A 27,603-nucleotide genomic window follows, 5' to 3' on the forward strand; every position below is an offset into this window, starting at 1 on the left:
TGCTCTGATTTCTGGAGAATGTGACCTCCTGCTTTTGCGCTCTATTTTACAAGGTGTCTTCTGACCCGCTGAGTACACAGCTGAATACCAGAAGCAGCACAACACAAGTCGGTCCTGCTGGGTAGGAGCAGGGAAGAGATGAAGAGTGAAGAAATGCAGTCCTGTCTCTCCAAAAAGGATTTGGACATTGTGCAGTGTGGACAAAGGCAAGGTAACGATGAGGTAAAGGAGGCGAGAGCTGGCAAGGCCTCGTGATTTCTTGACAACGTTTTTCTGGGATGTAAAGGGTCAGTAGAAATGGCCTTTTGTGGTGCTGTGCCTAAAAGGTTGATGTCTAATTTCTGCTTTCCTTTCTGCTAATTGGTGTGACTAAATGACTCTGAAATTACCTCAGCGTAACTAAGTGCAGATTTTGGGCCTGTGTGTAAACAGAAATGGCAATAAAGCAGTTTAGAGATGTTTGGAATAGGCATATCTGCATGCAACAAAGCAAATAGTTGAGTGGATTTGCATCCTTTTTAGTATGTCAAAGAAAGTTTTAAGCTCTTACTTGGAGAAGTCAAGCCAGGAACAATAAGCTTGTCTGGAGAATTCTGGTATTGGAAACTAAAGGATACAGAACTGTATCCAAGGTAAATATTGATGTGCCTCAAGAGGAACTAGTAAAACATTTAATGAAGCTGAAGATACTGCATCTGGAATAGATGTTTATTGTAAAAAGTGCTACATTTAAGCAAAAGTAGCCTAGTGATGATGGAGGTTATTCTTAGGGAAGCCAAGTTGGAGGAACAGCATTTTCTGAAAGAAACTTATTCCAGTTATTTGTGAAACATGGAAAAAATTAGAATGATAAGAGAACTAAAAATATAAATGAATAGAAAGCAGTTGTTTTGGACATTCAGAGTGGATTTTGGAGACTGAATCATACCAAGGGACAAATTACTCAGGTGTCCAGAATAACTCAATTGACTTTAATGGATTTCTCTGCGTTTGCCTTTGTATAATTGAGAGTTTACTCCCTTATGCCATATGAGTACTGTGTATTAAGAAATTTGAGAAAAATATTGACTTTCATTCATTCTAGTGTCATTCTCTTGATGATAGAGAATAAGTCACATTAACTTCACAAGGCATTTAACAGGCACAGTAGAGGCTTTTCCCTTTTGTGCAGCATCCAGAAAAAAAAAGTGCACAGCGCTGTGAAAATAATCAGAAAGGCTCCATTAATCTAGAAATGGGAATAAATTGTGCAGCTGTATTAGAAGTCTTACATATAAGTCTAAGGTGTTATCAGAATGTTCTTTTCTGAGATCCACTGAACCAGGGCTGTTACTAGTGATGGACATAGACACACTAGTGTTTACTAGTGGTGGACATATAGATGCCAAAAATTGAAGCTGACTGCTTAGGAGTGTTCTATAACCAGCTTTATTCTACCTCAGAAATGCAGGACTAATTCATAAGGACTCAGGACATAGAAAAGATACATTTGGTCTGATCACATGTAGCATACCTACAGTTGTAGCAGCATTCCTGTTACATATGTGGTAACTCAATAATCCAGTGATTATGCATGTGCAGCTACAGTCTCCTAGAGGAGACTAAGCCTAGGCCTCCTAGACTTCTTACCGCAACGCAAAGGTGCCCATTCTCACAGCCCAGAGGCACGGGATAATCCGTATGGCTGACCATGTGGCAGAGAGAAGAGAAGCAGGGCAGGAGGAGAATGGAGAGAGGGGTGCCCAGGGAGAAGAGTGATCAGGAGAGTCTGCTGTGCAACAGCAATGCATCCACCCTTGCTCCTGGGCTGCTTCTGGTGGATTTCAGGAAAACAGCAATTGTAGTGTGTTTGGCTCTGCTGAACTCTGGAGTTGGGAGTCGGGGAGGAAAGTAAGGGGAAAAAGAGGGAGGTGACCTGGAGAATGCGCCATCTCTAGAAACTTTTATGCTAGAAAGAGGTGAGTGCTGCAGTCTCTTTGTCCTCCCAGCAATCTTTTGGAAAGCTGGGTTCCAAAATAATTCAGGACTTTAAGCATAACCAACAGCTTCTTGAACTGGATTTAGAAAATCCACAGACAACCCATCGGCCTCCTTCACCTCCTATTCACTGAGGAGGTTTCCTCTGGCTAGTATTCCTAATACAGCCATGATCAAATCATAGTTGCTGGTAGCTTTTATTGCTAAAATAAACAAATAGCACCTTATTTGGTTACTGTCCCAATCTTCAAAGTTAGAGTCGGTCTAGGCATCAGTAGGGCTTGGCAGTACAGACATGCAATTGAAATGCAAAGGAGATGCTGATAATATAAAACACATGTTACTTATGTAGGTCATTCAGTGTCATTTTAAATGCTTTCTGCAAAGCACCTCAGCGTGTTCATCAATGAGCAACCTCAGCCAAAATAATGCTAGAGTCGCAAATTCTTTGAGAGGCTGCACGGAAGCACAGTGTCATCCAGAAGGGCGTTCTTCCGAGCTGGAGCTCGCCCCAGAGAAGGATGTTGACACAAGTGGTAGATATGCGGGATCAACTGTCAGTATTGCCCTCTGAAACTCAAGTTCAGCAAAGATCTACTCTAGGTATAGCAGGAAGGAATCAATGAGTATAAAAATAGATCAAAAGCAAGTAAGGGCTTTTTTTTGACATTCTGCCCCCCCACCACCACTCTTTTATTGTTTTTGTGCTCATAAAACCACTAGCTGATCAGCTCACTTTCAGAAATGGAAAACCTGCTAACTAAAAGATATGTACAAAATCAGATATGTGTAATGCTTGATAACAGTAGAGTGAGATTTCTTTCTGCCCCCTTAACTTTTAAGATCCAGCCGATATAACCCTTTTTCTGTCATCATAATATTTGGCATTATTCCCATCTGTATAGAATGCAACATCTGCAAGTTTTAAAAATTAATATAGAGCTCCATCATTGTATAAGCCTTGCTCATTTTAATGGTCCTAAATAAGCAGCTTAGCTTTGATGCAAAACAAGATACAGTCAGGAAATAAAGTGCTCTACTTGTACAAAGCAAGCTACTCTAACGGGGCTAGTATGATCATGTCCATGTGGTTAATACTCACGCATATGATGATTAAAGTGTAAGACCATGTCGTTGAGAAGTAGAATATGGACTTAAACTGCCAATACTTGGACACTTAATAAGTTACTAGTAAGTGGCTAGAAGTGTTCTGGCTCTATTCACTAGCCCAGATCAATCCACTAAGTAGTATTGGCACTGATTACAGGAGAGCTTGCCTAGCACTAAGGGAGAGAAACAGCCTAAGACATCTTCCTATTTACAAGTTGCCATATATGCTACTTTTTGCCATATGGCTGTAATGTTAAAAACTGAAAGTTAAACGCTTAAGACCTCTTTCAATTATGTCTAAAACCGTGCTGGCCACGTTGTGGGAGAATTCCTTTGAGCTTACGGTGAGAATTTGCCACAAGAGAGAAATTCTTGGAGCTGCCTGTATCTGTGGCTATATTAATAAACATCCCACGCAGAGCAGCTTTTTGTCACTGTACGGCTCACTCTGGACGTAGACAGGCTATGGCGCAAGGCTCTGCTTCCCAAGAGCAGTTGCCCCTGAATTTATAGCTCCAGCACTGCTTTTTGGTAGCGTAATCAGTGCACTTCTCTTCAGAGGCTTTCTGTGAAGAGGAGGCACAGCATCAGCATGGCTGATCTTATGATGCATACACTTAAAAAAATTAAAACAAATCAAATGAGCATAAATTCTAGGCCATATAAGCCACAACACAAATACACGTAATTGTTGCTGATGTGTTCTGAGGAGCAAGTTACCTATATCTCCTCTGTTCTTTTGTTTTTCCTTTAATTGCTGTGTTTCTAGGTGTGATGGGTAGGGCTGCCTTTTGTCCATTTGGAAGGTCTGAAAAATGATCAGTGCGCGCTGTGTATGGCTTCATATTTGACGGTGCATGTATCTTATTACAGGCTGTAAACGACCTAGACATTATAGATTGAGAGATGTTATAAATATGGTGCAGAATTTTCAGGTTTATTGAAACAATGGTCTTTTTCTAAAGGTAGGTAAAGTAGAAAAATAACTGTGAACAATAACTTCAGACCTTGCTGTTGCTAAGGATGTGGCAGGCAGTTTCAGGAATGTTTCTGCTTTCCCTGCGTGTTTGTAAAGCCTTGGAAAACTCTGCCTGCAACCTGTTTCAGCATAAAGGAAACAGAAGAAGAATCAGGCCCTTTATTTCATGAGTTCAGTAATGGAGGACTGAAGCAGCAAAAGACGGATGCTTTTCTGAAAAGATCTGAACAGCTGATTCATGGTGAAGTAACATGCTTTTAGCTGGGAAGGTTTATTGTAGCTGAACCTCATGCCATCCCTCTAGCCGATATCTTAGATGAATCAGCATCGTGCTATTTTTATCTCAGCTGTACCAATAGAGTTTATAATATTGTTCTGTCAGTGCTATTTATACACCATCATATGCCTGACTACTCCAGGCTGTGCTTTTTTTTTTTTTCTCCACACTCTTGGATGATGTCATCATGAAGTAGGCATTTTTATTGAACAAAGGCTTTCTTCAGAATAGCAACAATTAGAGCGTAGGGCAGAGTACGACACCAGGAGCCACTGAAATACAGAGATAAACCCCCCAGTTTTAAGGTAGCTCTAAGAGGGGGCTTTCATTGCTTCAATAGCTGGGCAAGTGCGTTGCTCCCCCTGGGGAACGGTTTGTAAAGGAGTCGTGCTGCTGTCAGTGCCGCACCTGGCCTTTGAGACAGAGAAATGTCGGGAGAAGCGGGCTGAGAAGTTGGACTGCTCTGCATGGAGGACTTGTCAATAGTATAATGATTCAGGGAAAGAAAGACAAAGCCCTCTGAGGAGGAAAATTTCCTGCTGAGCCTGTTCTACGTCTTCTCCTCAGTCATTCACAAACAGAGAAACAGGGTTTCTCTTCTCTTTTCTTCTGTCTGAAGATATTCATCCTCCTTAAATTTTTTTGACTATATTGTAAGGGTTTGAAAATGCATCTGTGTGGGTCTGGCCAGCCTGGAAGCCTGCAGTCGTGCCCATGTGCATCTTTCTGAAGCCAGAGAACTGAAGCCCATTGTAGCGTGAAGCAGTGAAAGATCTACAAATAATTTGCAAAGAAAGAATTCAGCGTCCTCAGTTGATCATCTTTTCATTTGTAATGTTCCAGCAAGCCTGAAATTCTTCACTCTATCCCTATTTCCCAGTTCATCAAAAGCATTTCCAGCTGTTTATCATCATTCCATAAGGCCAGCAACATGTCAACATCAACAGCTGTGTTCTTCTGATCTGCTACTTGTATTTGAGCTCTTGGAGTTGTAACAGCAGAAACTTTCAATCAGCTCTGTTCAGGCAGAGTGTATATAGCTTTTTCCTAGAAGCTATTTCTCAGGAGCTCCATATGTCCTCCGGCCAAGCCATGACAAACATATCACTGGGTCACAGATGGAAGCAAAGAAAAGAAAGCATTACCCGTCACCCTCTGCCCATGCTTGCAGTATGATCGCACTAACTAGGCGATTTATTTGAAAAGTACTCATCAGTCAGACACAGTTACTGGCTAGCCCAGAGATACAGCTGGAACATTATTATGCTGTGGTTTTCAACCTCTTTTGATTTGCAGACCTCTACAAATTTTCCGATGGAGGTTTAGACCCATATGTGACAAGTTTAAGCCTGCTGACAACACGCTTGTTTTTCCTCAGTTAGCCCTCACGGACTCTCTAAGTATGTTCCACAGACACTCAGGGATCTGTCTCCCACAGGTAGGAGAGTCTTGGTCTGGTCCTGGGGAGAGCTGGCCAAATTGCCTTTTCACAGCTACAGTGGCCACCGTTAGCTTAGGAACAGCCCTTCCAAGCGCTCTGATATTTTTAAACTCCTCTTAAATTACGTCTTTCCAAAACCTCCTTCCAAAGTTTGGCTCTGCAGAAAATATGTCAGCATTTGATAAAGACTCAAAACAGAAAAAGAATGGTATAAATAGAAATTAAGAAAATTAGGAAGAGATGCCAAAGCAGCAAAACTCTAATGATAGCTGTGACTGTGTGTGCATGCCATGCAACTTCCAGCACTCACCAGTACGCCAGGTTGACAGTCAGTATTCTTAGAAACATATGCATCTGCTGTGTCACTGGCACTGCCTGCTCAGCCTTGGACAGGCTTTCTCGTCTTCTTGCAGGCTCTTTAGAAAGCTTTGGTTCGTGCAGAGATTTTGTGCCAGAGTCTCTCATGATGCCCAGCTAAGCTGGTAGCAGCCTCTCCCTGGCTGGATATTTCCTCCAAACTTGGTAAAGTGCTTGTGCCATCTGGTCCGTACAAATAGCCTTGCCCTCCCTCCAGCTAGATTTTGTGGAAATTGCTGTCTACCTGTGTTGTCAATTCAGACATAACGATATATAGTTTTTTTCCCTCATGTATCAGATGAAACTTGGGCCAGGTTCCCAGCTGGTAAAAGTCAACATGACTGAGGCAAAGTGATTTGTACCACCTGATAGTCTTACTTATAACTGGAGCCAGAAAGATGGAGCACATCATTTGCTACTTACTCATTATTGATGCTGTTTTTCCATAAGGCCATTGATCACCAGTGAACAGGAGATAAATGGGTGAGAGCCGTTCCCTGGAAGCAGCGTGACAATGGAGGACTCAAAAAGATGGAGATCCTGCTTAGAGGTGGCAGGTGTTTTTAAAATCATGTTTGTGGTGCTGGGTTTGCAAAGATAGCCCTGAACTCTTTGGCCTGGCTCCTGCCCTTCTTGCTTTTCCACAGAGTGCAGCTTGCAACCAGCAAGGGAGCAATTCTGTCCCCCCAAACTGTGCTGGAGATCACCTACCCCAGCCTTCTGGGGGTCTCCTTTTGCACCACTAGTTCTCTCTGTTCTGCAAATTAAGCCTTGTCTAGTTGGTAAGCACAAACAATTTTTAGAAAATCTTTGGGCAGAGAAGAGGGTGTGGAGTCAGGGGAAGAGGGACAAACAGCATGTCACCCCAGGGCTGCTTAGCCTATGCGTATATTTTGGCCTATGCATATACTGAGTGCCTGTGCTTTTAAGGGAGGAAACCCAGAAGAAGGCAGCTGATCATGTCTTTATCTGATTCTACCTTGCTTGAGTTTACACTGGTAAAGAGGGCCTTCTGCTGAACCCATGTTGCCTTTTGCTGTGTCCTGATGCCCCTCCTTGCCAGCTTGGCTTGCAGGTGGAGTCTGGGGCGATGGAGAGGTAATAGTTGCTCTTTTTTGAAGAGCTGTCTGGTCTCCTGAGACCCAGGGAAGCTGCCAAATAAAAGCACTGCTAAACTGGAGATCTTGTCCAATACCACCAAATGAATGGTGAAACTCTAAGAACAGTGTTTGCAGGGGAAGGTAAAAACTCTTGTTAGACCAACTGATATGCTCAGAAAAAAAGTGGACAAGCTTTTGGGCACATGGTTCTGTTTAATTAAAAGAAACACAGTGAATGAATGGGCCTGGAGTGAAGGAAGCAAAAATAGAAAAGCCATCTGTCAATATGCTAGTGGATGGCTAATTAGAAAGCCTCAGGTTTCAGCCGCTAAATGTTCTACCTCATTTCCTTACAAAATAGAGACAGCAATAGAAATCTCTCCTTGGGGACTGGGGCAAAGCTCAGTGCTATGGGGCACTCTGGGAAACCTCCCCTAATGGGCTTCTGCAGCAGGGGAGATGCCACAATGTGGGCCAGGAGGCGTTTCTGTCTTGAGGTTCGCCATCTTCACGTAGTCAGGCAACAAGACAAGTGCCCATGGCAGAAAGGGTAAGGAAAAGACTTGAGGTAGGTTCATATTAGTTGCCTCAGCCCGCCTGGACAGGAGCAATCCTTCACACCGAGCAACCCGGCTGCAGAGCGAAACAGAGATGAGGCAGCTGAGCTGGGACTTAGATTTATCAAGATGTGATCCTTATAAAATATCTAATATCTAAAAATACAAACTGAACATTATATCCTGAACATAAATATAAACGTGTATTTAATGCCTGGTTTTGTAGTCACCACACACATTGGAAAAATCGTTAGTGCAATATAATAGGCAGGAGTTAGTCCAAATCAAAGTCAGGAAATTCCGAGTTATTGTTCTTATGGAAACTGTGACAGCTGAATTATTGGGCTTGTTAAGGAACTAAAGATAACCCCATTCAGAGTAGATAAAAACATTATGTGTGAGCAAAGAAACTGAACTACAGTTGCAGTGGGAACAATAAGTGCATATCTTGACTGTTGTGTGAAGCAAGTGGGAACTTCACCATGCTGTTACATTTTTACATTACATTCTACATTGCATGCTGTTACAAATTACAATTTGGCAGTTTTTATTTAGGAACAAATCTTGAAATTCTTCACCATAAAACTCCAACGGAAGCTCCCGATCCGGAAGGATTCAGACGTGGTTATTCAAAGCTTGCTTCATGTGGGCAGGATGAGCTTTCATCTTGATTATTTCCTGTGTCCATCGCTTGTTGGTGGATGTGACTGCAGAAAGCACTGTGAGTCTGTTTTAGATTCCCCAGGAGGAGACTGCACAACTTGTAGACAAATACTGGAATGGGTTTCTTGGTGGTCACAGCCCCTTGTTCCGGGACAAAAACCATGGCAGGATCCTGGAGAATAAAAGCAATCTGACAATGTCCCTGGCACAGCCTCAAGGGCTGTTACCCCTTCCCACCACAACACACAGCCTGCTTATGAAGAGAGGCACTTGCAGGCTGTGGGCAGCTTCCAGGCAGATCTCGGGATGATCATTGGGATGAAGGCCTCCAGCATATCTAGCTGCCATCATCTATACTGCGCCCTAGCGGCTCCCAGGCAATCAGTTTGCCAGAGGACCTCAGGGGAGCACTTTGGGCAGAGCAGAGGAGAGCGTCCTCAGTTAAGTTCTCTGTTACCTTTGTTTGGGGATCACAGCGGGAGGGAATGGGTTTCATTGTCTGCTGGCCCTGCCAAGTGTCCCTCCAGAGCCCGCAGGGTGAGTCGCCCAGCAGCGGCTAAGCCCTTCTCCACACAGGCAGAGGGAAGAGATGCCTCTGCCAGTACCTTTGGGAGGGGAAGGTCTCTCCAGCCCTTTCTTTGACGGAGTGGGGAGATGGGGACATCGTCTTAGACCAGACCCTCTGTGTGCTCAGTCTTCCCCGTGGAGATATCAACCTGTTTGTACATATACAGGTCCCACACACACAAAACCTGCTATTAGAGGCTTTGGTCAGCGTGGTTATTTTTGAGTGATACCACTTGAAAGGGAGAAATGATGTTGGGATATTGGCAGTGACACTACTCATACTGAGAAAGTATGTGGCAGCATTCCCCTGAGAAGGACGTGGTCGTTATGCTAAAGCACCATTGAATCAAATGTCCTGTCATGCTCTTCTCCTAGCACCAGTAAGAACTGTACAGGGGACATGTAAGAAAATATGGTAAAAATTGTGAGCGTTTCAGCTGGTCATACTTCATCCAGTATTTGAAAAATGGCATCCATGCCCTGACGGCACTTTCCAGAGCGGGGAAGCAGATGCAGTCCAGTGGGCCTTCTCTCTGAACCGGGGCTGGGGAGGGACTGCCTACCTCAGCTTGTGGTAGAGAACGATGGTGGGATTTTAAAGGTGGCTATGGTAGAAATTTGCCAGTAATTTCATTGCAATGCCGACTGATCTTCCTCTTCCCAGACAGAAGTTGGTCTAAGTTCTGTTGACATAATTTTACACACATGGAATTTGAGACGTTTTGTTTCTGCTTTGCTTTGTTTTAATCAGGCTTGTCTGAAATGTCATATTTAAATGAGCAAAATAGTAAGGCTGAAGAAGTCTCAGCCACAGATTGTGGGGCAGTAACTGCGTGCAGAACTTGGCACAAGGCACCCAGGACTACCTGAGATCTCTTGATTGCCGCCCAAAAATATTGGACGTCAGTATGTGTAGAGAAGGTGAATGTAGAGGAGTGAAAATAGTTTTACTCTATGCTGTAGAATGATTCAGGCTTTTAAGATCAAGATTAAAAGCCCCTATTAGGTTGCAGACTATGATTTTATTTTCATTTACATCAAAGGATTTAAGAGCCTTCAAAATCCAGCGTTTTTAAAAATAGCTTAAAACATACTGTCTGGCAGCGTGAGTCCCACTTAGCACGGAGAAGAAGCCAGGCTGTCCTCACATAAAGCAAATAACTGAAAAATAAGAGTTAAAGAAATACCCTGTGCTCAACTCAACAGGGTGACTTGTATAAAATTTTTGTTTCAGGAAAAGAGACTTCATGAAATACAGGCCCTTGTACCCAGGACGTAGCCCTAGGTGATAAGCTGTGCAGATCAGCCAAAGCTGTGCACCATACGAGCTTGTGCAAAGGTTCAGAGCCTTGATTTGAATTTTGGAGCTTGTTTGTATTTCAAAAGCAAAGCCACTGAATTGCATCTTGAAAACCGTATTCCAGTACAGGTTTCCTCAAAACACAGCCAAGGTTTGATCAAAAGGTTCTCAAGTCTGCAAACCTTTTGACAACCCGAGGAATGTTTACACATTCAAAGTAAACCCCAGACTAAGTGAATTTGCATGGGCTGGCATCTTGCTATGCAGATTTTTTTTTTTTTTCCCCCTTTCCAGTTCTAGCCAAAATCCCATCTATGGCCTGCTACTGGGCTTTCAGTGCTGGCATTCTAATATTTTTATTGATAAACCTGCCAGCAGATGCAAAAAATAAATATCTACATCCAAATGAAATATTTAACTGTATTCGTAAAACGCCAAATAAGAAGCAGCCTTGTATTTTGGTTTTATTTAACGTCCATTCACGTGGATCAGACTGCACAATGTTCACTTGTCTAAAACTAAGATAATCCTTACTGCATATAGAAATACATTGTAATTATGGGGCAATAAATAGTGTGTCATTTTTTGCTGTATGCATTTTTTTTTAATCAGCGGACAAAAGCTGACGTTTATTTTACTGATAGCCCTGTGTTCCCCCTACCACCACCGCCGCCGCGGCGGAATTTCACTCGCCCACGGAAATTGAAAGGATCAGAGCACATCTGATGTTCCATTAATTTAAAACGGCTGCCAGGGCTTGCATATTGTAGCAGCTTTAAAGTGATTGAATTTGGATTATTTCAAACTCCGAAAAGTCCTGCCTCGCCTGACTGAGGCATTATCAAGTGACAAAATAAAATATGATCCTGGTGCAAGAATATCTGCAAGTACATACGTTCTCTTCCTTGTTTACACAGCCTTGCAACAGGCAGATTAGAAGCAATGGGAAGGACAACCTTATTTATTTTTCTTTTCTCTTTTCTTCGTCTTCTTTTTTTTTTTTTTTTTTTGGTAGCAGGCCCCCTTTTTAAAAAAGCTTTAGCCCAGCTAAGTGGAGACACCTGGTGTTTGTTGTTGCAAATTCACTAGCGCCACACCAGAGCGGGGAGAGAGGCGGCGTGCGCAGGGTGCGCGGTCCCGTGCGCGCAGGGCGGCTCGGCCCCGGGGCTGGAAAATTCATCTTCCCTTGCTAGGGTCTGCCACAGGCCTGATGTGTTTCTCTGCTGTTCCCCATGCAAATATAAAAGCAGCTCAAATTCAGAAGTGCTTTTACACAAGCTTTTACACATCATACAATCCGTGTGTATTTGAAGGGGGAAAAGCTTCACCCTGTCAGGTGTTAAATTAAAGTGCTAACTTTGGGGTAGTAACTGTTTTGTAATACTTAATAAGTTCCAAAAGAAGAAAAAGTTTACACACGGCCAAAGGAATATTAAAGTTTCACTACAAAAGAAATACTGTGGCTGCCAAGGCCTGATTAGTCATAAAATCCACAGCATTATCACCATCCATCACTGCCGGTCTTTTAATGACCAAACTAAAAAGAGAGACATCAAAGTTGGTTTTTATTGTTGTTGTTGTTTTTAGAGAATAAGGTTCCCTAAATGTAGGACAAATACAAGATCCCAACTTATTTTGATAGCGCCCTGACCAGAAAAATCGAAAAATCATTTGAATGAATCACAAAACATATGTTATGTTTTGCTCGAAAAGCCATGAAGTTTATGCAGCGCTCTATTATGGTGACTGCTTGGCTTTTCATGCATTCCTAAATTACCATGTAATCTAAAACCTTGTTTTCAGCTGCTCTATATTGGAAAGTCCCTTGCAATAATCAGGATGATTACAGGCTAGTGCAGAGAACAAAACTTGTTTGTATTATTGCAAATAAAAGTGTAATTTATCAGAAATTTTACCTTTTCAAGGGAAAAATAAAAATGATAATCATAATAATAAACTTTCTTTTTTCCCTTGCTGGAAATATTTTAAACACGGAATTAATTTTGGCCACTCTACAACTTAAAAACACATGGATAGTTGGTGTAAAAATATGTTTCTTTCCTGTAGGGACTTGACTCTAATTGGTGTGCCAAAACTATCTCACAGAGATTTCATTGTCTTATCTACTTACATCATCTTAATGCGATTTTATTTTACTTTGTCAAAGTCATATTAATGTAAATGTGTTCTTGATAGCAAACAGAGTTCTTTTTTATGCTAAATAGGATTCAGCTGACTCTAATAAAACAGCTTGCAATCCATTAGACTATAACTGTAATATAGTTATTTTGTTTCCCAAATAAAGACTGTGTCAGAAAGCTGTATAAGGATTTTTGTCTTGTTTTTCCACAATAATTGCTTGGGTGGGGTTACATTCTGATCTTTAAATGAATAGTATCGCTTGGAACAAACACTTCATATATCTTTTATCTTCCCCTTGCAATACAGTTCTGAGTTTTCTTTGAAAATGCAAAGCTACTTTTCCAGATAAGTCATCAAAATGTTTCCAAAGTATTTTAACTGCCAGATTAACTATATCTTGAATACAAAGATAGATGGCTTACATTCTTTATGCAGAAATCCTGCCAATGCATAGCAACTAGCAACAAATTAATTTCTTTTGCAACAGAAAAAAAAAAAAAAAGAGCTGTTTTGCTATGCAAAGCTCACAAAGGTAAATAGATATTTAAAAAGAAAATAAGGTTACTCATTCTGAAAGGGTAATCTGTACGCAAAGGACAGAGGATTAAACATACACTTGCTCTCTCTACAGAATCTGTGCTCTAGCTTTCTCTTAATGTATTCAGCTAATTAAAGATTGCAGTGACCTTGTGGCAGATTTTGAAATCTAGGAATTTATATTTTATTTCTTAATTTTTTTTTTTTAAAGCTGCCTCCCTCACAGAGCTTAATACAATCTGTTTCAGGTCAAAGTCTGTTTATGTCAGCAATGTTCATACTACACAGCTAAAAATGTTTTAATGCATTTATCAACTGGAAAATATTGCAAACATTTCATTTCCTTTGATACAGACACAAAAAACCCTCTGCCTTCATTGCAAATTCTTGTTCATATGAATCACTCTGAGTAATATTTGCTTTAACTTTCGTGTGGTTCTACAAACAGCCTTTATATGGCTGGACTTCAAAGCTGGTAGAAATAAAGGTTAGAAATGTGATAGGAGTAATCTATTATTAGGCATGAAACATTAAACCACTTTTAGTTATAAGCCTTAAAACCTGAATAATCTGGGTTTTTAACTTGCTGCATATTTATTGTGTTTTCAGTTACTTAAGTCATTTAGCATGGAGGGACTGTTTTGAACAGAAATATTTTCCATAGGAGTACGAACCACAATTGGGTTTAATTTTTCCTAATATTTAATTTAGAAAAACGGCAATATTATAACAGACTTCTCATATGTCAAAGCTGAAATACTCTGCTTGGTGTTTCTTGCGGTGTAAAATTAATCTCTTACCAGCATGCTGACCCGAAAGGCAGGTTTTAGAGGAATAGGCACGGGGTAAAGGAAGGGGGGGGGGGGGGAAGAAAGATAAAATCTCGTTCTTCAAATATCAGGGAGAAAAAAAAACGCGGAGGAATGTCGCAGCCCACCATTGACATCGAATGACAAAAAATGACCGAAATGTGTGTGCAGGAGAAGTTTCTTTGGTGAAAAAAAAAAAGCATGAGGTTCCTCCGGAGCTGCCTACATGGCAGGAATGTTAATTGTTAAAATCTGCACTGTGGCATTTCTTGTAAGCGAGCGAGCTGTAGCTGATGTGCGCTCGTGGTTGCCTCTTCCCTCCCCCTTGTATATTTACAGTGAAAAGAATGTACTAATGTTCTGAAATGAGTCAGATGTCGCCCTGAGATCTTTGTACAATTAGGGAACTTTAAACTGTTAAACTGATAGGAACGGGTAGGAACAAAACTGCACATTGGTAACATTTTGTTCTTGATTAAGTTTGTGTACTAATACAGTAGATTAAAAATAAGTCCAACAGTTGAAAACACATAACAGTTCAAGCCAAACAGGTCAGCCAGAAATAAACTATCATTTGAAATCCAGAATTTAAAATCCTCATGAGCCTGGGAAAACACAGGGATACAGCCTGGGCCCGATCCTGGTCACGCTGGTGCCAGTGGGAATTTTACTGCTGGTATTAGGAGCATGATTTCTTTTTTCTGTTGATCTGACGCCTACAAAAATTCATTTTGTTTCCTCAGGTCCCACTGTGCTGAGTTCCTACGGCCGCCATGCGGGGTGGAAGAGAGACTCTTATGCCCCTTTCTGCAGAGGTGCGCGGTGCGGTGCGGTGCGGTGTGGTGCGGTGCGCTCAGCGGCACAGCGATTCCTCCCGTTCCTCACATGGAAATAAGTCGCCTCAGGTCTCATCACCAGAGAGAGCCTGGCAGCACGAAAAATGAACACAAAACGTTGATGCAAAGCGGGTAATATTCTGATGGAAAGCATACGCTTGGGGAAGGTGGTGTCCCTGGGCTCCCACGCTTTCCCCTTGGTGTCAGAGGGTTTGGAGGAGTTGAGTGGCTTTCCGTCCCAGCTGTGTGGGACGGGGCCCTGCGGTGGCTTCGCAAGGGGAAGCAGAGGCACAGCCCGAGGGCTTCCCCGTGCTGGCTCTGAAGGTAAGGTCCCCGAATCTTTAGACCACCTGGGCAAAGTTACCTGTTGTGTATCGCTGGGAACAGTTCGCTCAACTGCAATTTGCCCATTTGGGAGTGGAAAACTCTCGTTGGCTATTTATATTTGGGTCAGTGAAGGAACGGCGCCACACCCACATGTCATATTAGTATAAAAAAAGCATCAGCAACATTTTAGTCTCCACCTTTCCTTCTCCCATGCTTCTCTAGAGCTTCTGGTCCTGAGCCAGCTTGGTTTAATAGGTTACATTGCAAACACTGGGACTGTGGTACTTTGCAAGGTTGCACATTCGCAGGAAGCATATGTGCACAAAGCCGTAACAGTTGCAGACTAAGGAGCACTAGCCCTGGCAAGCAGCTGAGAGAGATGTTAATATTGCTGGGGAAGGTGAAAACATAATTGAAACCGTTTATTTTGGGGCATGCGGGACTGAACAAGGTGATCGTTTCTCAGCAACAAATGTCTGTAATTCACTTGTCCTCGTCTTACAGACTTTTAATTTGCTCTACAAATTTGGTTAGTTGGAGAACATGTAAACACCAAGAACTGTACAGGGTGATCCATTAAACATTAACTTAGCGTGGACTTAAAAAAAAATTCACTTTTATGATATTAAAAACATAAGGGGAAAGAGATGCCAGGCTGGGGAATGAAGCCAGCTGACTGCTGAGAAGAGACCACGGTTTTGCTCTATAGCTTTGCCATTTTGAGTAATATGAGTCATTGAGATATTTTTAGGCACAACTTCTATTGTAAAGAAATTTTTCATTTGAATCTTCCTCAAATAGCGTTGCCCTCTTGGCCCCCAGATTCCTTTATTCAGAGAGGCACAGCTTGCTGCCCTGCCTGCCCTGAGGAGGAAGGAGAGCCATGGAGGACTCTGATGATTTGGTCCACATGGTGGAACAAGATAGATCTCTGCATCAGGTTGGCAGGATATTTCCCTTTCTTCAAAGGTCTGCAAACCCAGGAAGATTTCCTCTGATATCTTTCCAAGTGGGTTTATCAGCATTGGGGCATACATTTGTTTAGATTGTTCCCGTAGGCTGGGGCTTTCAAAGGAGCAGAAGTGTGCCAAATGCCAAATTCTCACCAAGTTCTCCATAAAGATTTCCTTAGTTTCCTTTGAAAGTCCTAGCTGTAGTCCCCATCACTCTGCACATCTCTCTGCTGGAAAGTTGCCCGCGATACCCTTGCACAATATGGGCACAAGGGATACAGGAAAGGTTGTCCGTTTGAACAAACAACAATGGCATTTCAAAAAATGAGAGAGGAAGAACTGACTATAGACAGAGGAAAGACATGAAAATGTGGAGGTTGGGTATGAGACAAAGAGGGAAATGAAGACCAAATTCCCTATTCCCGTTGCTGTCTTTTTTTCTTTTTTTTTTCCCTTCCTCTCCGCTCACTATTTCTCTGAGGTTTTCCCCTCTCCAGTGCCTTTCTGTTGCATTTTCTCTTCCATCATTAAGCTCTCTGCTAGCTTTTAAAACTACCATCATGGCATCCCGTGATGCTATAAATAATAATTCAGCCAAAAAAGAGAATGGAAACAGAGGATGGATGGAACAAATCCACTGGGACAGTTGTTTTCTTTTGAGAACTTAGGGTATGAGACTCCTATCACCGGAGGGCAGAGCCTCTATCATCCAGAGATGTCCACCGGTTGCCAGGCACTGCCTAATTTTACGTTTATTTTATCTTGATTTCAGTGGCTCTCCCATGCAGTTGTACATATCCGTATTCCCAGCACTGTTGAACATGGTACTTTGGATGTGCTCCTCCACCGTTGGAGATGCTTTCTGACAGCATGGGGTCCTTCTCGGATGCCTCTTAGTTGAAATAAGAGGTAAGTGTATGGAGAGCCTGGGCAGAGCCTGGGCCTAACACCAAACTTTTGATGACGCTCTCGGACTGACATGTGTAGGTACAAATGCAAGTGACCTGACGCTACACCAGGCTTTAGTCTGTTCCTTTGTATGAGCTCCTAAAGACAAAACGTAGGCTACTGTGCTAGGGCAGAGGCTTCAAGGGAGGTTAGAGATTTGGCAGCTGGACGTCTATTTACTTTTTATAAAGCAGTAGCTAAGAGCTCACTGATTGTAATGCACTACCTCAGAAGTAAGGAAGAGATTTTTGGAGAGACATTCAGGCTAGTAGCTACCAAATAACAAATACAATGATGGCCAAGCGAAGACTGCCAGAGCCATTTATTCTCCTACCCTGGGTAAAGGGCTTGGTCAGGTGACAACCTTTCGTTTGGAGAGGTTGTCAGAGAAGGAATTTTTATTTTTTGAGTAAGGAGACACAGAGGCTATTTCTGATATGTTATAGGTGTGTTAATGATTTGTGAGCCACAGCAGGGTTCGTGGGTTCTCTGATTTGTTTGCAGATCTTTTCAAGTTCTCTTTACAGCGTATTTGTAGTCATGTACATGGCCATTAAAAAAAAAAAAAAAAAGTACCTAGAAACTGCCGAAAGCCCCAATACGTTTTAAATGTAATCTGGCCTTACCGCCTCTTGGTTTCCAGATAGAATTTAAGATGTTGATTGTGCCCCCAAGTCCTCGTGGCTGGGTTTGGCAAGGAGAAGCGGTTCTGCTTAGGCTGGTCTTATCTCATGAGCTGACGAAGCCTCAGTGCATCCCTTCTCATCCCATGTGGATCCAAGGAAACCTCATGGCTTAAACATCAGCTGCCTCTTTCAGCGAGGCTGGACATGGGACCTGCTGTAACAGATGTGCCTGGCACTTCTGAGGAGGGGAAAGAGAAGTCATCTACGGGGGCAACGGGGGGAGCAGGCTGCCCTCAGTGTCTGGGTCATTCATGGAGAGCGACGAGGGCAAAAGGGAGACTGCAGAGGGAGCTATTTGAGAGACTCCCCAGCTTCTCACTGGGTAGAGATGAGGGGTCCCCAAAGCAATTTTGTGGCCTTTGCTGTGCCACCTCTCGGTCCCAGCAGCCTGCCTCTGACAGCGCAGTCAGGGCAGGCACTGTCCAGCCGGGCTGGATGGGGCCAACATCAGCCTTGGAAGGTCCTCGTGTCTCGGCACAGGAATTATCTTTTGGAAGGAGTTTCGTTAGGCACTCCTAGCGTGTAAGCTTTGGGAAGTCAGTTTCCTCTTGATTTATCTGAAGTGTTCAGCTACTGAGGAAATAGATAGGGACCTTTCTTATGTGTTTTGGAGTTGTAATAAAATATACAAGTCGGTAAAAGTCCTTTGCTGCGCTATCAAATCAGCATTGCAAATCTATCTGAACACGGCACTCCAGCATCAGTTTCCAGATTACATGTAACATATTTGTGGTTCGATCGTCTTCACTCAAAATGTTGGCTAAAATATTTTTATCTTTAGATTTATTTTTAGAGTTTACTGTTGAAAGATTCCAGCTCTGGGCAGTCCTTCCCATGGCTTTTAGCAGCAACACTTGCAGTTGTGTTTCACATAATTAAACAGCCAACAATACTTAATGAAGAAATAAATAACATCAATAAAGTAGTAAATAATTATATGCAGGCAAACACCAAAGACATTATCCATCAGGCAACAGCTGTGAGCATTAGTTTTGATTAATCAATAGTGTTATACAATAGGAGAAGGAATGCTGGCCAGGCCTCTAGGGGAATCACCTACGCTTTTCTAAACAGCAAGCATTGTTATTTTAAGCAGAAGTTGCAGTAGAATCCTTAATTAAATGTAACAGCCAAGAGCTCCTCCATCAGCAATATGCCCCACTTTTCAAAGCACACGAAGCAGCAGGAGTTTAAGCAAGACCAAATTAAGGCCTAGTCCATAGTTTGAAAAGGTTCACTGATACGTCCGTGTCAGGGGAGACGCTCGTGGGGTACCACTTCTATCAGCCAAAGCGTTGTTTGGCTGAGGGCGCTTCGGGTAGGTGCTGGGTTCGAATTAACTGCCCACTGAAGTAACTGTTTTGCCTTGCTTATGCTGTCCGCGAAAGACGAGGGAGCGCTTTAACAATTTTTGCCTCAGAAAGATGTTAGTAGAGCACTCCTGGGTAAGTGTATAAGTGATGGCTGCAGATCCTGTATCTCAGTCCAGGTAGCTGCTGGAGCAAGCAAGTGTGCAATATTTCGTTTTAAATGTAAACAGAGTTGTAATTTGCTCCCTTCTTGCACACATTCTGCTGCTCCTTTGGAAACAGGCGTGGGTGGATTCTCTCTGAAGTTGAAAAAGTCTGGTAGATCTTTAAACATACCTTCAGGATGGAGGAACCTTTAACGAAGCTTTCAGGAGTAATGGATCTCCTCGCCAGCACATTCCTCTTTCTGAGAACTTCTGACACAATCCCATTGATTTCTGCAGAGCTGCATACTCTTAATACAGCCATGCTGAATTTTGCTTAGAGGTTTCATCCGATCGGTCAGCATGATTGCTTACTTTTTCCTATTTTTTTTTCCTTGAACAAATGAGTAGCTTAAAAGAATGCAAAGCTTTCAGAAAGACTGATCAAGGCACTAGATCACAGCATAGATAACAGATGCAAGATTTTACAGCCCTTAACCAATTAAAGCGAACAGGAACAGGAACAGGAACAGGAAGGATTTCTGGTGTGTTCAGGGAGACATTTCCAGAACCCGTGCTCCCATCTTGGTGGCTTTTTCCTTACGAAGCTGATCACCGGCTCCTTCTTGGCATCTGAATAAACAACAGAACCGTATTACTTCCGGTCTAAGTCAAACAACGGTAGTACCTTTCTACCACCAGAAAGAGAGCTCAGATAGAAAGAGGAGACTGAAGCAAAGGGCTGTTGCTTGGTTTGAAAGAAGTGAACAGAACAGACACGTAACCCTGCAGCTGAAGGATTATTTTAATTCTGTGCAATAGCAAATGCACCTACAAATTTCACAAGCGTAAGACACATGGAATAGTTGAAACGGCAATGCTACTAAGAAGTAAGGGCAGGGAAAGCCCTTACCTGTTGTTTGAGAAATGGAGGTAAGCAGAAGGCAATGGAGAAAACATATACCCTTCGCTTAAAACCAAAGCACTGCACACTGATCAATCTTGGAGCCTTTTTTCCAAACCCCTATCAGAGGGAGGAACAGGAAAAGAAACCTTTTTGCACGATAATTGCTGATAGCACAACAAAACCCAAAGGGCTTCCTTACCCATTTCTAGACACGCAGGCGCTAATAAACTTCTGTGATAACATTAATACTCTTGATAGTCTCCGTGGGCTCATTCTCCCAAACTAGAATCTCATTATATTCTGTGAACTTGAAGTAAATTTGTGGGCATTTAAAGGTATAGCCTTTAAATTGTTGTGGGGCTGCCTGTTCACAGCACTTCTCTGCTACTGTTGCTCTTTCTGCTTTCTTAGGTGTCCCGGTGGCGGCGGCTCAGAAGCCCAGTCACAAATCAAGGCTTTGTTCTTCAGAGCAAAGTACTGCAAATCGCAAAGTAAGCAGCTCCCAACGTCTTTTAGGTTCCCATCGATTCTCGTGGTGCTGATCAGCCCCAGCTTCCCTAAGAGTGTGTTGGTGTTGCTGCGTGGGGAATTGATTAGTAAAGTTGATTGCTCTGGAAAAATTAGAAATGTTAGTGTAGAGAGCTCAGATGACACGTTTCCAAAGCACCTGTCATCTCGGTGTAGCAGTGCTGACTGCACTTCTGGAGTCTGTCATTTCAAATAAATAATCCCAAATCTAAGTGAATCCAATTCATTCCCAGATAAATGATACAAAGTGGAATCAAATGAAAAGTGCTTATGGTTCCTCTTAGAGATCAGAAAAGACATGATTGTGTCTCTCCTCCTTCACCTGTGAAATTTATTGGGCTTGCTTATCTCAGTGTTGTGCAAAGCCTGTGTTTGGTTAAATGTCCTCCCTGATATCTATGACATTGTAGATCCAGAAGGGCAGGTCACATGGATGCGTTTGTCTGTGTGGAAGCTAAGGATGTAACCCGTACTGGAGATGAATCTTAAACATTTTCTGCAAAACAAAATCTCCGTTCCATTTTTTAAAAGTAATTAATGCATGTAGGTAACCTACAAAATCCATGGAATTTCCTTTCCTCATAAGACAGGAAAACATATCAATATGCCAGAAATGAGGGAAGGGTTGGCTTTGTTTTGTTTTGTTTTTTTTTCTTTTTGTTTTGAGATCTTGGTCAAATTCTTTCATAGATTATCTCCACTGTCTGCAGGGAGAGTATTTATGGCAGATGTTAGTTCTTCCCCTCATCCAATGAGATAAATTTAAAAAATAGAGAAAGTTCTGGGTAAGGTATAGACATCTCTCAGAAAAACAGCATGTTAATAACAGATAATGTATATTGATGTGATTTCAAAACAAATTCTTCTTTTTCTGTGCCCAACTATAAAGTACCTGAGATAATTTTTTTTTTTTATTGAATGGAGTAAAGTTTCCGCAGACTTTCTTTCTCACGCAGGCAATATTTGGCATCTTGTGAAGGGCATCTGATAGGAGGAGAAGCGGATGACATTCAGGTATTTCTCTGCAGTCCTGTTATTCCCGCTTTGTTTTATTGAGATGAAGTCCTGTGTTTCTAAATACAGTTAAGGACAACTCTCAGCAGGCCTTCTCCTTTCTCACAGTCCTAAGCCTGCGTTTCTCATTGACTCTCTGCAAGTTCCCTTGCTTGGTTTTCTCTTCTAACCGATCCCCACGCATGTGCACAGTGTCACGCAGCCAGCTCTCTCGCTTAGCCCTCAGCAGTTGGTCCTCGGGTGGTGGTTTTCGTTAAGTATTTAGCTGTCAGCTGATTTCACTAAATTTAGGTCTTGGACGTGAGATGTTTTTGAGGGGATGCAATTTTCAGAGCACTTTATTGAAAAGCTAGGTAAAGCACCTCTCAAAATCATTCGAATGTGGCATTCATTTTTTTCCTGTGAATTCTCAGTAGACGTCTTTGCAGTGGATTTCCAAACTAAATTAGGCTTTGCGTAGTGCTTTTTCTGTATTTAACATTGCCTTTTCAGTATTGCAGCCAAGGCTTCCTTTTAAAGGCATGTACATGAGATTATGCAACCATAGTATTCAGGATACCCAGAGTAATTAAAATAAATCAGGCTAGGTATAATGAAGATGAGCCAAAGCATCTGTTTCTCAAGAGGATTTAAAAAAGAAAAAAAAAAAAAAAAAGATCCATCATCCGCAGAGGCTTGGATCCATAGTGGTTAGACCTCAGAGATTCTTGTGCTTCAGAAACGTGTCAAGCTCAAGCTCACTTGGGTAAGAAGAGGTGGAGTTAAAAATGGGTAAAAACAAAGACCCTCTCTTTGGTATGGCCAATTTCTGTGTTCCCTGGAAACAACAGCTGGACAACCCGTGGTGTGTTTAGCAGAGCTGGACTTACAGATCAATTCCTTTTTGCTGCTAGTACTTAAATGTGAAGTGCTTACATGAATCAGGAGAAGGGGAAGTGACTTCTGTGTGCTGTCCAGTATTTATCAGACAAGTCTGGTGTTTAAAAGTCAGTTCAAAATCTCTAGTTATTTCAGCCTGACTCTGGTGATGGTTCAGTGGGAGGGAGGTACAGAAACGTCATTCCACCCTCACAGCAGCACTGGGGATCACAGCGACCTGGGATAGGAAAGAGCTTGCTTATTAAGCCGATTGTCCCGCAAGGCAAGAAGCAGCCTTCAGACCATAGAGCTGAGGTACCAAGAGCTACTTGGTTTTATTTCTGCTCTGCTGTCACTCGGCACCAGATGCCAAAAGCCCTTTTCGGGCAAAATTCTCAAGATGATGACTGCGCGAGGAGGGCACCAGCAGCCACCACTTCCCTTCCGTGCCCTGCTGCAAACTTCCTACGTGAGCCAGCCCCGGTTCCTCGTCTGCAGGGTGGAAATAGCAGCGCTTCCGTATTGCTCCAAGCTGCTTTGAGGATAAACACGTGAAAGGCTACCAAGTGCGCAGGTCTAGAGCGGTGGGATCAACAGGTAGACAGAACTGGGACCTAGACATTGCCAGGGAATCAACAGTAAAACAGAGCCAGATGAACTGCAACCAGTCACCAGGAGCAGCATAGAACTATCTGGACTTTTATGTAAATCTCAGCCCTCTTTGATATAAGTTTGAATACTGAACCTAAAACAAGGACTCATCTGACTTCTGTTTCTTCTAGCAGGACTGACTCAATCCAAGGGGAAAGGGTGAGCAGGAGAACCAGGCGCTCCGTTTCGAGTTGAACTCATGTAATCCCTTGTGTAATATTTAAGTGGTATTTGGTTCCATTGAGTCTCTCTTAAGGAGAAGAGAAAAACATTTCCACTGCAGCAGCCCCAAGGCAAAAAAAACCTGTAAAAAACCTCAGCCGTTTTTTTGGCAAGCAGGTCTGTGTTGGGCGGTGGCTGTCAGCAAGGCTTTCTGGTCCCTCTCCTTGGCCACTGTTGAACCATGTTGGCCAGGTTCAACAAGGTCCGGTGTGCTAGGAGAGGAGCTGGGGGGAGTTTCAGCAGACCGAGCTCTCCATTTGGTGGGAAATCTGCTCTCCTGGGTTCAAGTGGACAGGAATGCTTTCAAAGCCTCCAGCCTAGCTTTAAGACATAACATAATCCATTAATGAGGGTCATTTTTTGTGACCAGGATGCACACTCAGGTAAGTAGGGCCAATGAGAAATATTACAAGCTATTTGTTAAGTTCATCCTCCGTAGATGCAGTAGGTGGATGTCTCCGGTGCCTTCATGAATCAAGAAGGGCCATTACAATGAGAAGCAATGCACCGACTAGCAAGCAAAATGTGGGCATTTGTGCCGTAAATCACAGCTGGTCAGGTGGATTATCTGCTTTGGGAACATCGTTTACAGAAGTACATCTCAGTTGACTAACCAGGGGAAGATACAATTCTTTTCTTAGGTGGGAAAGGTGTATGTTATCTGAGCCTCGCCAAAAAGGACCTTTCTTGCCCCAGTGAGGAGCTCTGCCTGAGGCCTTAATGCTGCATCACGGTGCCTGAAACACTGGTCCCACCCAGCCCAGGAGGGTGTTAGCCCTTTTGCAGCCAGTGCTGTCGCAGGCTACGCCATGACTCCTTGCAGGATCTTGAGTCTGTGACCAGTAGGCTTTCCTGCATGGTTTCCATTTGCGAATGATATCCTGAAATGATGCTGAGGACTGAACCTCTGTTCCAGCTTGCAGCATTTTTGTTTTCCTGTTCCTCGGTCGCGCAAGCAACCTTGGCGGCTGCTTGCAAGCTCACAGAAGCCTTTTGCCCGCACAGAAAGTGTTGGACAACGCTGGGCTGCTCAGCGCATTGCAAAGTAATGATTTCCTGGGAAGAAATTTCGCCACAGGTAACAAGTTCCACTGAAACATTCTGTACCAGAATCTGAAAACGGCTCCATCCTTTTACCCTGGCAGGTAATTTCTTTGCCAGACTAGTTTCAGGGAGACCTCTTGAGTCATGCTCAGCAGTTAGGCTTTGCACGGGCTGCTTAAGCAGAGTAGTCTTAGCATTAGGGGTTTCATGTGGGCAGCAAACTTGTTTGCTGAGCTGCCTTGAGTATGCACTTAGGTAGGTACAGCTCAAAGACAGCTTAGCCAAAGGTGAAAAGTTGCTAAACGGGGCTAGATGGTTGAATCGTAAGTTTTGCTGCATTTGTAACTTGGATAAAGGATGAAGGCACGGGAACAAACGTGTGGACGTGAGTGCTAAAACTTGCTGGAGGTAAATCTGCACCCAATGAAAGAGGCAGGTCGTGGCACGCGGGGCACCAACCCCGCTATCTCCAGCTGCAGGTGAAGGACTGGCCAGCAGACTTTTGGGGGACTAGAGGTAGTCAGAATACTGCAGGAGCTGTTTTCTGTGTCATTGGGTCTCATGGTAGTGCTATTAAAAAAGAACCCGTGAGGTCAAATGTCCTCACGTAAGCAAAACTGTGGCTTGCGTGGAAAAATCCAATTCCAAAACAAAAAAGCAAGAAGAAGTGCTGCCAAGAGCACTTAGAACTGTGGCAATGTATTCAAAGTTAATGAAGATGTGAAATCCCCCGCTTTCAAATGCGGGCCGGGCGAGAAAAAGGAAAATTTTGCGTTTGGTTGGTGCATTCCCTGCCTGGGAAACCCACCTTGTCCTCCCTGGCTTGCTCCCCTGCCAGCACTGTCTGCTTCCTCTGAGATAGCTGCCCACCCTCCTCCGTGGCCTGCTGAATTTATAAAAATCAGTTTTTGGATTTTTTTTTTTTTTTGCTTGGAAAAAAACATGATGGCTGAGACCTGTTAAGTGTTTCGAAAGAGGTCAGCTTGTTTACTTAAACCGATTTAAATCTGGCAAACTGAGAATAGCAACTTTCTTTGACCACTGACTTGAGTAAATTTGGCCTGGCATTCTTAAGATGATGTTTACAACTCCAACTGTCTCCGTTACACAGGGATATATATATATATGCATATGTATATTTTCATTAAAAACAGTTGAGGTAAATTATCTGACAGGAGATGGATGTGAAATGGCCGACGTGCGCATTTCCTGTGCAGCACTTGGAAACTGAAGCGCACCGAAAGCCTTAGCAGATGATGTTCCTTCCTGAGCTTTATGATTTAAAAAAAACACAACAGTTTGGTTGCATTTAGGATCATTTCCACTGGAGAGATTTTATTCAGGATTTTGTGAAAAAGTAGCTATTTTTAGCAGGTAAATTAGCATGTTTTCTGAAGTAATGTAGGCAAGAAACGATAGCCTCGGATAGCTCGCTGGACAATGATGGTATTTTAGCTTTGAAATGACAATTCAGTTCTTCCAGCTCAAGATGAAATGATCTTTGTGGCCTCAGCTCTGTCTTTTTTTCACAGTCGTCCACACTAACGCTGCACATAACAAGGCATAATTTTACATAAGTAGGAGACTGTGCTCTGAGCCAATATACAAGTCATACCTGATTGAATATTGCCATTTCAGAGCCGCCATCTAATCATATTTTTCAGGCTGTGTGAACAAAATAATGTTGTTATAATTACACACAGCGTTTGTGTGTACGTGTGTGTGTGTGTGTGTGTGTGTGTGTGTAATATATATGTACAATGACATTGGGGTGGTGATAGAGCTCTTTCTATTAGCTCTGTGGTTTTAATAAGGTATGACAGAAAGTTATTTGATACCATTTGAAATCCCACTTGTATTTTCATATTGCTCTCAGATGTAATTCAGGGACTTGATTTTTATGAGTTATGGCTCTGATGTCACTTGTATTTTTGCCCGTAATAGGTCCCACGGGAGCAAAATTCATCAGACTCAATTAACAGCATCTGAAAAGTGTATCTTGGTTAGCAACTAACTGATCAGGCAGCAACGGCGTGGACCTGTTTTAGCTGACCCGTCAGCCTGTGCCTGGAGAGGAAACGTGCTTTTCGTTGAGCAGGTAGCAGCTGCCCCGGCTCCCCGTTAGGGGAGAGCCCAGCAAACAGCCGCCGAAGCGCCGGCTCTTCGGGTGCCACCGCTGCGGCGGAGCGGCAGCACCCCTTGCGCCGGGGCTCGCGACGCCCCGCCACCATCCAGGTAGTCTCGCGGTTTCTACGGGTTCACGCGATTTGTCCTACCGCAGCCAGCTTGCCGCTGTCAAATCTCACGCTATTCAGTGGCTTTTCTCTGCCGGGGACCGAGCTCTCGGAGACCTCTGAATCGGGGGCGGTTTATTGTTTGTTCCAAGAGAGCTTCCAGCAGTCCTAGAGGGGAGCTTAAAAACACGATGCCGGGAGGATGAAAAAATACAAGGTAAATAAAAATAGCTCCAAACGCATATATTTATTAAAGGTTATGATTTTAAAGCTGATCTCATGTGGGGCTTTCTGTTTGCTTAGGTCGTTCATTGGGGCTCGCCGGTTTTTTGGAGGGAAGATAAAATGTTCCGACTCCGGCATTTTAACGCGCGGTGATTTGAACGCGCGATCTAAAGGGCTCCCTGAGCGAGAGGCTGAGCCCAAACGCTAGTGGGGTGAGCACGGGGCCTCTCATTAACTTCAAAGGGCTCCGCATCCAGCCCGACTCGCTGATTTGGAGCAGGGGCTGGGTGCACCCTCGCGGCTTCGCTGCGGCTCCATCTACCACCCAGAAAAGCTCCTCTCCAGAAAACTCCTCCGAGACTGAAAAGCCTGCAAGAGAAGGGCTCTAAGCAGCAAATAAATAAATGAAATAAAGCAGAACAAAACAACGCTGCCCTCCCCAGCCCCCGCGCATGCCAACGCAAGGTTTAAGACTGGATCCTGGTTGAGTTTCGTTCCAAGTACAAAAATGGGTTTAGAAGACTTCAGTTTAAATTGCTTCCTGTCTCCCAACATTCCTAACCACAAATATTTTTAATTGTAAGGCATGAAAATACAGTTATTAAATAAATTAACACTTTAGATGCTTTTTGGTCCAACTCTGTTTAGTAGGAGCCGTCTTATTTTGGCTTTTATGTATTCATCTCCAGCTGCTACTCAGTCTGATTCCGATCTTATTTCATTCATAATCTGCAGATCTTCTGTTGTTATCATTGCTATGTTTTATGGTTTTGCATTACTTTATTGACTCGGCATACTGTAGGCGGCTTTTTTTTTTTTTTCCTCCTCCTTCTTTTTCTTTCTGCCTCCACTGAAAATAGCCTTTTATGAGAAGCTTAAGCAAAAGCCTGGAATGTCCAAA

The 27,603-nt window shown here is 43.1% G+C and overlaps 1 long non-coding RNA gene across 2 annotated transcripts; it reads left to right on the forward strand.

Annotated features, from left to right (window-relative positions):
- Positions 1–27,325, forward strand: LOC104141184 (uncharacterized). 2 transcript variants are annotated; one of them, XR_011142253.1, is made up of 8 exons: positions 75–222; positions 14,560–14,780; positions 16,705–16,841; positions 20,338–20,417; positions 21,411–21,468; positions 26,188–26,341; positions 26,525–26,694; positions 26,781–27,325. It is a non-coding gene; the product is annotated as an uncharacterized lncRNA (long non-coding RNA). The 2 variants fall into 2 exon arrangements; XR_011142254.1 differs by lacking the exons at positions 26,188–26,341; positions 26,525–26,694; positions 26,781–27,325 and having other exon boundaries at positions 1–211; positions 14,560–14,976; positions 21,411–22,099.
- The last annotated feature ends 278 nt before the right edge of the window (positions 27,326–27,603 follow it).

The sequence above is a fragment of the Struthio camelus genome, chromosome 7 (genome assembly GCF_040807025.1).
Source record: "Struthio camelus isolate bStrCam1 chromosome 7, bStrCam1.hap1, whole genome shotgun sequence".
Lineage (NCBI taxonomy): Eukaryota > Metazoa > Chordata > Aves > Struthioniformes > Struthionidae > Struthio > Struthio camelus.